General features: G+C 53.6%; 1 protein-coding gene across 9 annotated transcripts in view; it reads right to left on the bottom strand.

Annotated features, from left to right (window-relative positions):
- The window catches only part of PIGM (phosphatidylinositol glycan anchor biosynthesis class M), a 564,607-nt gene that overhangs the window by 83,851 nt on the left and 464,252 nt on the right, over window positions 1-16,504 (bottom strand). The window lies entirely within an intron of this gene.

Raw genomic sequence — 16,504 nt, forward strand, 5'->3', positions numbered from 1 at the left:
CCACCGTAACAGGGCTGGAAAATTGCAAATGTATAATAAGTATTTGTTCTGCAGCACAAACTTTTTTTTTGTCTTACCTTTTCTTGAAGTACACTACAGGATGAAGAATTCTGGAACCTATGGGTTATGCGGTTATCTTCAGAATACTGGACACTGGCAAAGAACACCACAAGGAGAGCCCAGCATGCCTCAGTTTTATTAGCAAGTAAAATTAGTGGATCATAAGAACAGAGGGGAAGGAACTCTGCCCTCTAATTCAGGGGTGACAATCTCTCACTGCCTGCCTCGCATCACTGCTCTTCGACCCCTATAGCAGGGCCGTGAAGGCTGTACTTGACAGAGCTGTAGCCCCGGCTGAACAGAGAGATAGTTATGTCATCTCTCACCGCTCACACGCATGTTGAAGTTTACCCCCTAAGACACTGTGGGGAGAGGCTGCTAGAAGCATTGTAAGTATCTGGGTAGTAGGTGACAGTGGCAAGATGCATCTGAGTGGCAGACGACAGTGGCAAGCTGCATCTGGGTGGCAGATGATCGTGGCAAGCTGCATCTGGGTGGCAAGTGATGGTGGCAAATGACATGTTGCATCTGGGTGGCAGGTGACCGTGGCAAGAGGCATGTTGCATTTGGGTGTCGGGTGACAGGGGCACATAACATGTTGCATCAGGGTGACTGGCAAGTGACATGCTGCATCTGGGTGACTGGCAAGTGGCATGCTGCATCTGGGTGGCATGTGACTGTGGCAAGTGACATGTTACATATGGGTGGCAAATGACAGTGGCAAGTGACATGTTCCATATGGGTGGCAGGTGACAGTGGCAAATGGAATGTTGCATCTGGATGGCAGGTGACAGTGGCAAGCGACATGCTGCATCTGGGTGGCAGGTGCCACTTGCTACTGTCACCTGCCACCCAGATGCAGCATGTCACTTGCCACTGTCAACTGCCACCCAGGTGCAACATGTCACTTGCCACCCAAATGCAGCATGTCATTGTCACCTGCCACCCAAATGCAGCATGCCATGGCATGCAGCAGTTGGGTGACAGGTGCCGATGACATTCTGCATTTGGGTGGCAGGTCAAAGTGGCAAATGACATGTTGCATCTGGGTGGCAGTTGACAGTGGCAAGTGACATGCTTCACCTAGGTGGCAGGTAATAGTGGCAAGTGACATGCTGCATCTGGGGGGCAGGTGACAGTGACATGCTGCAACTGGGTGGCAAGAGACACCATGCATCTGGGTGGCAGGTGACGATGACATGCTGCATTTGGGTGGCAGGTGACCATGACATGCTGCATTTGGGTGACAGTTCAAAGTGGCAGGTGACATGTTGCATCTGGGTGGCAGTTGACAGTGGCAAGTTACAAGCTGCATCTGGGTGTCAAGTGACAGTGGCAAGATGAATCTGGGTGGCAGGTGACAGTGGCAAGCTGCATCTAGGTGGCAGGTGACAGTGGCAAGTGACATGCTGCATCTGGGGGCAGGTGATGGTGACAAGTGACACGCATCTGGGTGGCAGGTGATGGTGACAAGCTGCATCTAGGTGGCAGGTGATAGTGGCAAGTGACATGTTGCATCTGGGGGGCAGGTGACGGTGACAAGTGACACACTGCATCTGGGTGGCAGGTGATGGTGACAAGCTGCATCTGGGTGGCAGGTGACAGTGGCAAGCTGCATCTAGGTGTCAGGTGATAGTGGCAAGCGACATGCTGCATCTGGGTGTCAGGTGACAGTGGCAAGCGACACACTGCATCTAGGTGGCAGGTGACAGTGGCAAGTGACACGCTGCATCTGGGTGGAAGGTGACTGTGGCAAGTGACATGTTGCATCTGGGTGGCAGGTAAAGATGACATGCTGCATTTGGGTGGCAGGTCAAAGTGGCAGGTAACATGTTGCATCTGGGTGGCAGTTGACAGAGGCAGGTGACAAGCTGCATCTGGGTGGCAGGTGATGGTGACGAGCTGCATCTGGATGGCAGATGACAGTGTCAAGCTGCATCTAGGTGGCAAGTGACATGCTGCAGCTGGGGGGCAGGTGACAGTGACAAGTGGCACACTGCATCTGGGTGGCAGGTGATGGTGACAAGCTGCATCTGGGTGACAGGTGCAGGGGCGGACTGACCATTGAGTCACTCGGGCACTGCCCGAGGGCCCCATGCCACTAGGGGGCTCCATCAGGGTTGCCAGGCTCAGTAAAACCAGGGACAGTATGTAAAAATCTGTGTTTTTTTTAGATCTGTCCCTGATATGTCCGAAACTGACATGCTTTTAATGTGAATATCCCAAGATTTTAGCTGCCCTGCCTCTGCACTGCCTCCTGGCGTGGTGGCCATCTGTAAGCCAGAGGGGCCCCATAATCTTCTATTGCCCGGGGGCCCCATGAGTTGTCAGTCCGCCCCTGGACAGGTGACAGTGGCAAGCTGCATCTAGGTAGCAGGTGACAGTGGCATGCTGCATCTGAGGGGCAGGTGACAGTAACCCACTGCATCTGGGTGGCAAGTGACATCCTGCATCTGGGTGTCAGGTGACAGTGGCAAGTGATACGCTACATCTAGGTGGCAGGTGACAGTGGAAAGCGACAAGCTGCATCTGGGTGGCAGGTGACAGTGGCAAGTGACACGCTGCATCTGGGTGGCAGGTGACAGTGGCAAGTGACATGTTGCATCTGGGAGGCAGTGGCAAGTGACATGTTGCATCTGGGTGGCAGTGGCAAGTGACATGCTGCATCTGGGTGGTAGTTGACAGTAGTAAGTGACATGCTTCATCTGGGTGGCAGGTGACAGTGGCAAGCTGCATCTAGGTGGCAGGTGCTAGTGACATGCTGCATTTGGGGGCAGGTGATGGTGACAAGTGACATGCTGCATCTGGGTGATAGGGGCAAGTGACATGCTGCATCTGGGTGGCAGGTGACAGTGGCAAGTGACACGCTGCATCTGGGTGGCAGGTGACTGTCGAGTGACATGCTGCATCAGGGTGGCAAGTGGCAAGCTGCAACTGGGTGGCAGGTGACAGTGGCAAGCTGCATCTGTGTGGCAGGTGACAGTGGCAAGCTGCATTCGAGTGGCAGGTGACAGTGGCAAGTGACATGCTGCATCTGGGTGACAGGTCACAGTGGCAAATGACATGATGCATATGGGTGGCAAGTGACATGCTGCATCTGGGTGGCAGGTGACAGTGGCAAGTGACATGCTGCATCAGGGTGGCAGATGACTGTGGCAAGTGGCTGTGACAAATTACATCCTGCATCTGGGTGGCAAGTGACAAGCTGCAACTGGGTGACAGGTGACAGTGGCAAGCTGCATCTGGGTGGCAGGTGACAGTGGCAAGCTGCATCTGCTTATGGGTGGCAAGTGACAGGCTGCATCTGGGTGGCAGGTGACTGTGTCGAGTGACATACTGCATCAGGGTGGCAAGCTGCAACTGGGTGGCAGGTGACAGTGGCAGCTGCATCTGTGTGGCAGGTGACAGTGGCAAGCTGCATCCGAGTGGCAGGTGACAGTGGCAAGCTGCATCTGAGTGGCAGGTGACAGTGGCAAGTGACATGCTGCATTTGGGTGGCAGGTCACAGTGGCAAATGACATGATGCATATGGGTGGCAAGTGACATGCTGCATCTGGGTGGCAAGTGGCAAGCTGCAACTGGGTGGCAGGTGACAGTGGCAAGCTGCATCTGTGTGGCAGGTGACAGTGGCAAGCTGCATTCGAGTGGCAGGTGACAGTGGCAAGTGACATGCTGCATCTGGGTGACAGGTCACAGTGGCAAATGACATGATGCATATGGGTGGCAAGTGACATGCTGCATCTGGGTGGCAGGTGACAGTGGCAAGTGACATGCTGCATCAGAGTGGCAGATGACTGTGGCAAGTGGCTGTGACAAATTACATCCTGCATCTGGGTGGCAAGTGACAAGCTGCAACTGGGTGGCAGGTGACAGTGGCAAGCTGCATCTGGGTGGCAGGTGACAGTGGCAAGCTGCATCTGCTTATGGGTGGCAAGTGACAGGCTGCATCTGGGTGGCAGGTGACTGTGTCGAGTGACATACTGCATCAGGGTGGCAAGCTGCAACTGGGTGGCAGGTGACAGTGGCAGCTGCATCTGTGTGGCAGGTGACAGTGGCAAGCTGCATCCGAGTGGCAGGTGACAGTGGCAAGCTGCATCTGAGTGGCAGGTGACAGTGGCAAGTGACATGCTGCATTTGGGTGGCAGGTCACAGTGGCAAATGACATGATGCATATGGGTGGCAAGTGACATGCTGCATCTGGGTGGCAGGTGACAGTGGCAAGTGACATGCTGCATCAGAGTGGCAGATGACTGTGGCAAGTGACTGTGGCAAACTACATCCTGCATCTTGGTGGCAAGTGACAAGCTGCAACTGGGTGGCAGGTGACAGTGGCAAGCTGCATCTGGGTGGCAGGTGACAGTGGCAAGCTGCATCTGCTTATGGGTGGCAGGTGACGGTGGCAAGTGACATGCTGCATCTGGGTGGCAGGTGACAGTGGAAAGCTCCACCTGGGTGGCAGGTGACAGTGGCAAATGACATGCTGCATCTGGGTGGCAAGTGACAGTGGCAGGTGACATGCTGCATCTGGGTGGAAGGTGACAATGACATGCTGCATTTGGGTGGCAGGTCACAGTGGCAAATGACATGTTGCATTTGGGTGGCAGGTCACAGTGGCAATTGACATGCTTCATCTGGGTGGCAGGTGACAGTGGCAAGCTGCATCTAGGTGTCAGTTGCTAGTGACATGCTGCATCTGGGGGGCAGGTGATGGTGACAAGTGACATGCTGCATCTGGGTGGCAAGTGACATGCTGCATCTGGGTGGCAGGTGTCAGTGGCAAGTGAAATGCTGCATCTGGGTGGCAGGTAACATGCTGCATCTGGGTGGCAGGTGACTGTGGCAAGTGACAAGCTGCATCTGGGTGGCAGGTGACTGTGGCAAGTGACATGCTTTAACTGGGTGTCAGGTGACAGTGGCAAGCTGCATCTGGGTGGCAGGTGACCGTGGCAAGTGGCATGCTGCATCTGGGTGGCAGATGACAATGACATGCTGCATTTGGGTGGCAGGTCACAGTGGAAAATGACATGCTGCATCTGGGTGGCAGGTGACAGTGTCAAGCTGCATCTACAGTGGGGATCGAAAGTTTGGGCACCCCAGGTAAAAATTTGTATTAATGTGCATAACGAAGCCAAGGAAAAATCTCAAAGGCATCAAATTACAGATTAGACATTCTTATAATATGTCAAAAAAAGTTAGATTTTATTTCCATCATTTACACTTTCAAAATTACAGAAAACAAAAAAATGGTGTCTGCAGAATTTATAGCATGCACTGCCCCCTTTGCAAAGCTGAGACCTGCCAGTGTCATGGATTGTTCTTAATCATCATCTGGGAAGACCAAGTGATGTCAATCTCAAAGGTTTTAAATGCTGTAAGGCAGGGATCCTCAAACTACGGCCCTCCAGCTGTTGCGGAACTACACATCCCATGAGGCATTGCAAAACTATGAAATTCACAGACATGACTAGCCATGATGGGAATTGTAGTTCCTGAACAACTGGAGGGCCATAGTTTGAAGACCCATGCTGTAAGGGGTTCGCTCGATAGCGGGATGTGTGACCCCCTACACACTGAATTTATACAGATTTTGGTTTATTCTTCCATCTTGCTGGAAACAAGTGCAAGCATCCAAACAGCATAAACAAAATCAAACATAAAATAAACCCTGGCCACTTGGGGCGTCTACCTTCACCACACAGGAACCTATCTAGGGAGTCTGGCACAGCCTAGTGCTGGGCAGACACTGCTGGTCATACAGCAGAAAAACAATAGTCTCTTTTTGATTTTTATCACACAGAAAAATCAATCACCACCTCACCTCCTCAGAAGACTTTCAGCTACTGCTCTCCTTACTCACAAAGCCTCAGGATGTAGCAATCAGTGGTAATCCTCTGGATTACTTATAGAGGCCTTAATTGCCTCATTCCGAACAGCTGAAGTTTTCCAACGCCCTTAAACCTTTTCTGGCTACTTCTGCAGCCGACGCCTAATAACAATTGGTGTATTGTCTAAACAAGGCAGAAATGTATCTCCCGTCTGTGACAACACCCACAGATTTACCTGACTTCCTGTCACAATGCCCAGACTCATCTGACCTTGCCCCAACAATCAGCACCATGGGTTCTTCTAAGCTGTTGTCTAGAAAACTGAAACTGAAAATAGTTGATGCTCACAAAGCTGGAGAAGGCTATAAGAAGATAGCAAAGCGTTTTCAGATGTCAATATCCTCTGTTCGGAATGTAATTAAGAAATGGCAGTCATCAGGAACAGTGAAAGTTAAAGCAAGATCTGGAAGACCAAGAAAAATATCAGACAGAACAGCTCGCTGGATTGTGAGAAAAGCAATTCAAAAACCACGTTTGACTGCACAATCCCTCCAGAAAGATCTGGCAGACACTGGAGTTGTGGTACACTATTCCACTATAAAGAGATACTTGTACAAATATGGTCTTCATGGAAGAGTCATCAGAAGAAAACCTATTCTACGTCCTCACCACAAAAATCAGCATTTGAACTTTGCAAATGAACAAATAGACAAGCCTGATGCATTTTGGAAACAAGTTCTGTGGACCGATGAGGTTAAAATATAACTTTTTGGCCGGAATGAGCAAATGTACGTTTGGAGAAGAAAGGGCACAGAATTTAATGAAAATAACCTCTGTCCAACTGTTAAGCATGGGGGTGGATCAATCATGCTTTGGGGTTGTATTGCAGCCAGTGGCACAGGGAACATTTCACGAGTAGAAGGAAAAATGGATTCAATAACATTTCAGGAAATTTTGGATGGTAACTTGAGGACATCTGTGAAAAAAGCTGAAAGTAAAGAGAGGATGGCTTCTACAAATGGATAATGATCCTAAACACACCTCAAAATCCACGGGGGATTACATCAAGAGGCGTAAACTGAAGGTTTTGCCATGGCCTTCACAATCTTCTGACCTCAACATAATTGAAAATCTATGGATAGACCTTAAAAGAGCAGTGCGTGACAGACAGCCCCGAAAATCTCAAAGAACTGGAAGACTTTTGCAAGGAAGAATGGGCAAAGATACCTCAAACAAGAATTGAAAGACTCTTGGCTGGCTACAAAAAGCGTTTACAAGCTGTGATACTTGCCAAAGGGGGCAGTACAAGATATTAACTCTGCAGGGTGCCCAAACTTTTGCAGACACCATTTTTTTGTTTTCTGTAATTTTGAAAGTGTAAATGATGGAAATAAAATCTAACTTTTTTTGACATATTATAAGAATGTCTAATCTGTAATTTGATGCCTTTTGGCGATTTTACCTGGGGTGCCCAATTTTTCGATCCCCACTGTAGGTGGCAAGTGATAGTGGCAAGTGACATGCTGCATCTGGAGGGCAGGTGACAGTGACAAGCTGCATCTGGGTGACAGGTGACAGTGGCAAGCTGCATCTAGGTGGCAGGTGACAGTGGCATGCTGCATCTGGGGGGCAGGTGACAGTGACACACTGCATCTGGGTGGCAGGTGACAGTGGCAAGTGACATGCTGCATCTGGGTGGCAGATGACAATGACATGCTACATTTGGGTGGCAGGTCACAGTGGAAAATGACATGATGCATATGGGTAGCAAGTGACATGCTGCATCTGGGTGGCAGGCAACAGTGTCAAGCTGCATCTAGGTGGCAAGTAATATGGTGCATCTGGGGGCAGGTGACAGTGACAAGTGGCACGCTGCATCTGGGTGGCAGGTGATGGTGACAAGCTGCATCTGGGTGACAGGTGACAAAGGCAAGCTGCATCTAGGTGGCAGGTGACAGTGGCATGCTGCATCTGGGGGGCAGGTGACAGTGAAACACTGCATCTGGGTGGCAGGTGACAGTGGCAAGTGACATGTTGCATCTGGGTGGCAGTGGCAAGTGATATGTTGCATCTGGGTGGCAGTGGCAAGTGACATGTTGCATCTGGGTGGCAGTTGACAGTAGTAAGTGACACGCAGCATCTAGGTGGCAGGTGACAGTGGCAAGTGACATGTTGCATCTGGGTGGCAGATGACAGTGGAAAGCTGCATCTCGGTGGCAGGTGACAGTGGCAAGTGACATGCTGCATCAGGGTGGCAGATGACTGTGGCGAGGGACATGCTGCATCAGGGTGGCAAGCTGCAACTGGGTGGCAGGGGCAAGTGACATGCTGCATCTGAGTGGCAGGGGCAAGTGACATGCTGCATCTGGGTGACAGGGGCAAGTGACATGCTGCATCTGGGTGACAGGGGCAAGTGACATGCTGCATCTGGGTGACAGGGGCAAGTGACATGCTGCATCTGGGTGGCAGGTGACAGTGGCAAGTGACACGCAGCATCTAGGTAGCAGGTGACAGTGGCAAGTGACATGTTGCATCTGGGTGGCAGATGACAGTGGAAAGCTGCATCTCGGTGGCAGGTGACAGTGGCAAGTGACATGCTGCATCAGGGTGGCAGATGACTGTGGCGAGTGACATGCTGCATCAGGGTGGCAAGTGGCAAGCTGCAACTGGGTGGCAGGTGACAGTGGCAAGCTGCATCTGGGTGGCAGGTGACAGTGGCAAGCTGCATCTGGGTGGCAGGTGACAGTGGCAAGTGACATGCTGCATCTGGGTGGCAGGTGTCAGTGGCAGGTGTCACACTGCATCTGGATGGCAGGTGACAGTGGCAAGTGACATGCTGCATCAGGGTGGCAGATGACTGTGGTAAGTGACATTCTGCATCTGGGTGGCAGGTGACTGTGGCAAATGACATGCTGCATATGGGTGGCAAGTGACAAGCTGCAACTGGGTGGCAGGTGACAGTGGCAAGATGCATCTGGGTGGCAGGTGACAGTGGCAAGCTGCATCTGGGTGGCAGGTGACAGTGGCAAGCGACATGCTGCATCTGGGTGTCAGTGGCAAAATGCATCTGGGTGGCAGGTGACATGCTGCATCTGGGTGGCAGGTGACAATGATATGATGCATATGGGTGGCAGGTGACTGTGGAAAGTGATATGCTGCATCTGGGTGGCAAGTGATAGTGGCAAGCTGCATCTGGGTGGCCGGTGACAGTGGCAAGCTGCATCTGGGTGGCAGGTGACAGTGGCAAGTGACATGCTGCATCTGGGTGGCAGGTGGCAAACTGCATCTGGGTGGCAGGTGACAGTGGCAAGCTGCATCTGGGTGGCAGGTGACAGTGGCAAGTGACATGCTGCATTTGGGTGGCAAGTGACATGCTGCATCTGGGTGGCAGGTGTCAGTGGCAGGTGTCACACTGCATCTGGGTGGCAGGTGACAGTGGCAAGTGACACACTGCATCTGGGTGGCAGGTGACAGTGGCAAGTGAAATGCTGCATCTGGGTGGCAGGTGACTGTGGCCAGTGACATGCTTTAACTGGGTGTCAGGTGACAGTGGCAAGCCGCATCTGGGTGGCAGGTGACAGTGGCAAGCTGCATCTGGGTGGCAGGTGAGAGTGGCAAGTGACATGCTGCATATGGGTGGCAGGTGACAGTGGCAAGTGACATGCTGCATCTGGGTGGCAGGTGACAGTGGCAGGTGACATGCTGCATCTGGGTGGCAGATGACAATGACATGATGCATTTGGGTGGTAGGTCACAGAGGAAAATGACATGATGCATATGGGTAGCAAGTGACATGCTGCATCTGGGTGGCAGGTGACAGTGGCAAGTGACATGCTGCATCAGGGTGGCAGATGACTGTGGCAAGTGACATGCTGCATCTGGGTGGCAGGTGACTGTGGCAAATGACATGCTGCATCTGGGTGGCAAGTGACAAGCTTCAACTGGGTGGCAGGTGACAGTGGCAAGATCCATCTGGGTGGCAGGTGACAGTGGCAAGCTGCATCTGGGTGGCAGGTGACAGTGGCAAGTGACATGCTGCATCTGGGTGTCAGGTGTCAGTTTCAAGATGCATCTGGGTGGCAGGTGACATGCTGCATCTGGGTGGCAGGTGACAATGATATGATGCATATGGGTGGCAGGTGACTGTGGAAAGTGATATGCTGCATCTGGGTGGCAAGTGACAAGCTGCAACTGGGTGGCAGGTGACAGTGGCAAGCTGCATCTGGGTGGCCGGTGACAGTGGCAAGCTGCATCTGGGTGGCCGGTGACAGTGGCAAGCTGCATCTGGGTGGCCGGTGACAGTGGCAAGCTGCATCTGGGTGGCCGGTGACAGTGGCAAGTGACATGCTGCATCTGGGTGGCAGGTGGCAAACTGCATCTGGGTGGCAGGTGACAGTGGCAAGCTGCATCTGGGTGGCAGGTGACAGTGGCAAGTGACATGCTGCATTTGGGTGGCAAGTGACATGCTGCATCTGGGTGGCAGGTGACATGCTGCATCTGGGTGGCAGGTGACAATGACATGCTGCATTTGGGTGGCAGGTCACAGTGGCAAATTACATGCTGCATCTGGGTGGCAAGTGACAAGCTGCAACTGGGTGGCAGGTGACAGTGGCAAGCTGCATCTGGGTGGCAGGTGACAGTGGCAAGTGACATGCTGCATTTGGGTGGCAGGTGGCAAGCTGCATCTGGGTGGCAGGTGACAGTGGCAAGCTGCATTTGGGTGGCAGGTGACAGTGGCAAGTGACATGCTGCATCTGGGTGGCAAGTGACATGCTGCATCTGGGTGGCAGGTGACATGCTGCATCTGGGTGGCAGGTGACAGTGGCAAGTGACATGCTTCAACTGGGTGGCAGGTGACAGTGGCAAGATCCATCTGGGTGGCAGGTGACAGTGGCAAGCTGCATCTGGGTGGCAGGTGACAGTGGCAAGTGACATGCTGCATCTGGGTGTCAGGTGTCAGTTTCAAGATGCATCTGGGTGGCAGGTGACATGCTGCATCTGGGTGGCAGGTGACAATGATATGATGCATATGGGTGGCAGGTGACTGTGGAAAGTAATATGCTGCATCTGGGTGGCAAGTGACAAGCTGCAACTGGGTGGCAGGTGACAGTGGCAAGCTGCAACTGGGTGGCCGGTGACAGTGGCAAGCTGCATCTGGGTGGCAGGTGACTGTGGCAAGTGACAAGCTGCATCTGGGTGGCAGGTGACTGTGGCCAGTGACATGCTTTAACTGGGTGTCAGGTGACAGTGGCAAGCCGCATCTGGGTGGCAGGTGACAGTGGCAAGCTGCATCTGGGTGGCAGGTGAGAGTGGCAAGTGACATGCTGAATATGGGTGGCAGGTGACAGTGGCAAGTGACATGCTGCATCTGGGTGGCAGGTGACAGTGGAAAGCTGCATCTCGGTGGCAGGTGACAGTGGCAAGTGACATGCTGCATCAGGGTGGCAGATGACTGTGGCGAGGGACATGCTGCATCAGGGTGGCAAGCTGCAACTGGGTGGCAGGGGCAAGTGACATGCTGCATCTGAGTGGCAGGGGCAAGTGACATGCTGCATCTGGGTGACAGGGGCAAGTGACATGCTGCATCTGGGTGACAGGGGCAAGTGACATGCTGCATCTGGGTGACAGGGGCAAGTGACATGCTGCATCTGGGTGGCAGGTGACAGTGGCAAGTGACACGCAGCATCTAGGTAGCAGGTGACAGTGGCAAGTGACATGTTGCATCTGGGTGGCAGATGACAGTGGAAAGCTGCATCTCGGTGGCAGGTGACAGTGGCAAGTGACATGCTGCATCAGGGTGGCAGATGACTGTGGCGAGTGACATGCTGCATCAGGGTGGCAAGTGGCAAGCTGCAACTGGGTGGCAGGTGACAGTGGCAAGCTGCATCTGGGTGGCAGGTGACAGTGGCAAGCTGCATCTGGGTGGCAGGTGACAGTGGCAAGTGACATGCTGCATCTGGGTGGCAGGTGTCAGTGGCAGGTGTCACACTGCATCTGGGTGGCAGGTGACAGTGGCAAGTGACATGCTGCATCAGGGTGGCAGATGACTGTGGTAATTGACATTCTGCATCTGGGTGGCAGGTGACTGTGGCAAATGACATGCTGCATATGGGTGGCAAGTGACAAGCTGCAACTGGGTGGCAGGTGACAGTGGCAAGATGCATCTGGGTGGCAGGTGACAGTGGCAAGCTGCATCTGGGTGGCAGGTGACAGTGGCAAGTGACATGCTGCATCTGGGTGTCAGTGGCAAAATGCATCTGGGTGGCAGGTGACATGCTGCATCTGGGTGGCAGGTGACAATGATATGATGCATATGGGTGGCAGGTGACTGTGGAAAGTGATATGCTGCATCTGGGTGGCAAGTGATAGTGGCAAGCTGCATCTGGGTGGCCGGTGACAGTGGCAAGCTGCATCTGGGTGGCAGGTGACAGTGGCAAGTGACATGCTGCATCTGGGTGGCAGGTGGCAAACTGCATCTGGGTGGCAGGTGACAGTGGCAAGCTGCATCTGGGTGGCAGGTGACAGTGGCAAGTGACATGCTGCATTTGGGTGGCAAGTGACATGCTGCATCTGGGTGGCAGGTGTCAGTGGCAGGTGTCACACTGCATCTGGGTGGCAGGTGACAGTGGCAAGTGACACACTGCATCTGGGTGGCAGGTGACAGTGGCAAGTGAAATGCTGCATCTGGGTGGCAGGTGACTGTGGCAAGTGACAAGCTGCATCTGGGTGGCAGGTGACTGTGGCCAGTGACATGCTTTAACTGGGTGTCAGGTGACAGTGGCAAGCCGCATCTGGGTGGCAGGTGACAGTGGCAAGCTGCATCTGGGTGGCAGGTGAGAGTGGCAAGTGACATGCTGAATATGGGTGGCAGGTGACAGTGGCAAGTGACATGCTGCATCTGGGTGGCAGGTGACAGTGGCAGGTGACATGCTGCATCTGGGTGGCAGATGACAATGACATGATGCATTTGGGTGGTAGGTCACAGAGGAAAATGACATGATGCATATGGGTAGCAAGTGACATGCTGCATCTGGGTGGCAGGTGACAGTGGCAAGTGACATGCTGCATCAGGGTGGCAGATGACTGTGGCAAGTGACATGCTGCATCTGGGTGGCAGGTGACTGTGGCAAATGACATGCTGCATCTGGGTGGCAAGTGACAAGCTTCAACTGGGTGGCAGGTGACAGTGGCAAGATCCATCTGGGTGGCAGGTGACAGTGGCAAGCTGCATCTGGGTGGCAGGTGACAGTGGCAAGTGACATGCTGCATCTGGGTGTCAGGTGTCAGTTTCAAGATGCATCTGGGTGGCAGGTGACATGCTGCATCTGGGTGGCAGGTGACAATGATATGATGCATATGGGTGGCAGGTGACTGTGGAAAGTGATATGCTGCATCTGGGTGGCAAGTGACAAGCTGCAACTGGGTGGCAGGTGACAGTGGCAAGCTGCATCTGGGTGGCCGTTGACAGTGGCAAGCTGCATCTGGGTGGCCGGTGACAGTGGCAAGCTGCATCTGGGTGGCCGGTGACAGTGGCAAGCTGCATCTGGGTGGCCGGTGACAGTGGCAAGTGACATGCTGCATCTGGGTGGCAGGTGGCAAGCTGCATCTGGGTGGCAGGTGACAGTGGCAAGCTGCATCTGGGTGGCAGGTGACAGTGGCAAGTGACATGCTGCATTTGGGTGGCAAGTGACATGCTGCATCTGGGTGGCAGGTGACATGCTGCATCTGGGTGGCAGGTGACAATGACATGCTGCATTTGGGTGGCAGGTCACAGTGGCAAATTACATGCTGCATCTGGGTGGCAAGTGACAAGCTGCAACTGGGTGGCAGGTGACAGTGGCAAGCTGCATCTGGGTGGCAGGTGACAGTGGCAAGTGACATGCTGCATTTGGGTGGCAGGTGGCAAGCTGCATCTGGGTGGCAGGTGACAGTGGCAAGCTGCATTTGGGTGGCAGGTGACAGTGGCAAGTGACATGCTGCATCTGGGTGGCAAGTGACATGCTGCATCTGGGTGGCAGGTGACATGCTGCATCTGGGTGGCAGGTGACAGTGGCAAGTGGCACACTGCATCTGGGTGGCAGGTGATGGTGACAAGCTGCATCTGGGTGACAGGTGCAGGGGCGGACTGACCATTGAGTCACTCGGGCACTGCCCGAGGGCCCCATGCCACTAGGGGGCTCCATCAGGGTTGCCAGGCTCAGTAAAACCAGGGACAGTATGTAAAAATCTGTGTTTTTTTTAGATCTGTCCCTGATATGTCCGAAACTGACATGCTTTTAATGTGAATATCCCAAGATTTTAGCTGCCCTGCCTCTGCACTGCCTCCTGGCGTGGTGGCCATCTGTAAGCCAGAGGGGTCCCATAATCTTCTATTGCCCGGGGGCCCCATGAGTTGTCAGTCCGCCCCTGGACAGGTGACAGTGGCAAGCTGCATCTAGGTGGCAGGTGACAGTGGCATGCTGCATCTGAGGGGCAGGTGACAGTAACCCACTGCATCTGGGTGGCAAGTGACATCCTGCATCTGGGTGTCAGGTGACAGTGGCAAGTGATACGCTACATCTAGGTGGCAGGTGACAGTGGAAAGCGACAAGCTGCATCTGGGTGGCAGGTGACAGTGGCAAGTGACACGCTGCATCTGGGTGGCAGGTGACAGTGGCAAGTGACATGTTGCATCTGGGAGGCAGTGGCAAGTGACATGTTGCATCTGGGTGGCAGTGGCAAGTGACATGCTGCATCTGGGTGGTAGTTGACAGTAGTAAGTGACATGCTTCATCTGGGTGGCAGGTGACAGTGGCAAGCTGCATCTAGGTGGCAGGTGCTAGTGACATGCTGCATTTGGGGGCAGGTGATGGTGACAAGTGACATGCTGCATCTGGGTGATAGGGGCAAGTGACATGCTGCATCTGGGTGGCAGGTGACAGTGGCAAGTGACACGCTGCATCTGGGTGGCAGGTGACTGTCGAGTGACATGCTGCATCAGGGTGGCAAGTGGCAAGCTGCAACTGGGTGGCAGGTGACAGTGGCAAGCTGCATCTGTGTGGCAGGTGACAGTGGCAAGCTGCATTCGAGTGGCAGGTGACAGTGGCAAGTGACATGCTGCATCTGGGTGACAGGTCACAGTGGCAAATGACATGATGCATATGGGTGGCAAGTGACATGCTGCATCTGGGTGGCAGGTGACAGTGGCAAGTGACATGCTGCATCAGAGTGGCAGATGACTGTGGCAAGTGGCTGTGACAAATTACATCCTGCATCTGGGTGGCAAGTGACAAGCTGCAACTGGGTGGCAGGTGACAGTGGCAAGCTGCATCTGGGTGGCAGGTGACAGTGGCAAGCTGCATCTGCTTATGGGTGGCAAGTGACAGGCTGCATCTGGGTGGCAGGTGACTGTGTCGAGTGACATACTGCATCAGGGTGGCAAGCTGCAACTGGGTGGCAGGTGACAGTGGCAGCTGCATCTGTGTGGCAGGTGACAGTGGCAAGCTGCATCCGAGTGGCAGGTGACAGTGGCAAGCTGCATCTGAGTGGCAGGTGACAGTGGCAAGTGACATGCTGCATTTGGGTGGCAGGTCACAGTGGCAAATGACATGATGCATATGGGTGGCAAGTGACATGCTGCATCTGGGTGGCAGGTGACAGTGGCAAGTGACATGCTGCATCAGAGTGGCAGATGACTGTGGCAAGTGACTGTGGCAAACTACATCCTGCATCTTGGTGGCAAGTGACAAGCTGCAACTGGGTGGCAGGTGACAGTGGCAAGCTGCATCTGGGTGGCAGGTGACAGTGGCAAGCTGCATCTGCTTATGGGTGGCAGGTGACGGTGGCAAGTGACATGCTGCATCTGGGTGGCAGGTGACAGTGGAAAGCTCCACCTGGGTGGCAGGTGACAGTGGCAAATGACATGCTGCATCTGGGTGGCAAGTGACAGTGGCAGGTGACATGCTGCATCTGGGTGGAAGGTGACAATGACATGCTGCATTTGGGTGGCAGGTCACAGTGGCAAATGACATGTTGCATTTGGGTGGCAGGTCACAGTAGCAATTGACATGCTTCATCTGTGTGGCAGGTGACAGTGGCAAGCTGCATCTAGGTGTCAGTTGCTAGTGACATGCTGCATCTGGGGGGCAGGTGATGGTGACAAGTGACATGCTGCATCTGGGTGGCAAGTGACATGCTGCATCTGGGTGGCAGGTGTCAGTGGCAAGTGAAATGCTGCATCTGGGTGGCAGGTAACATGCTGCATCTGGGTGGCAGGTGACTGTGGCAAGTGACAAGCTGCATCTGGGTGGCAGGTGACTGTGGCAAGTGACATGCTTTAACTGGGTGTCAGGTGACAGTGGCAAGCTGCATCTGGGTGGCAGGTGACCGTGGCAAGTGGCATGCTGCATCTGGGTGGCAGATGACAATGACATGCTGCATTTGGGTGGCAGGTCACAGTGGAAAATGACATGCTGCATCTGGGTGGCAGGTGACAGTGTCAAGCTGCATCTACAGTGGGGATCGAAAGTTTGGGCACCCCAGGTAAAAATTTGTATTAATGTGCATAACGAAGCCAAGGAAAAATCTCAAAGGCATCAAATTACAGATTAGACATTCTTATAATATGTCAAAAAAAGTTA

Source organism: Rana temporaria, chromosome 5, assembly GCF_905171775.1.
Source record: "Rana temporaria chromosome 5, aRanTem1.1, whole genome shotgun sequence".
Classification (NCBI taxonomy): domain Eukaryota; kingdom Metazoa; phylum Chordata; class Amphibia; order Anura; family Ranidae; genus Rana; species Rana temporaria.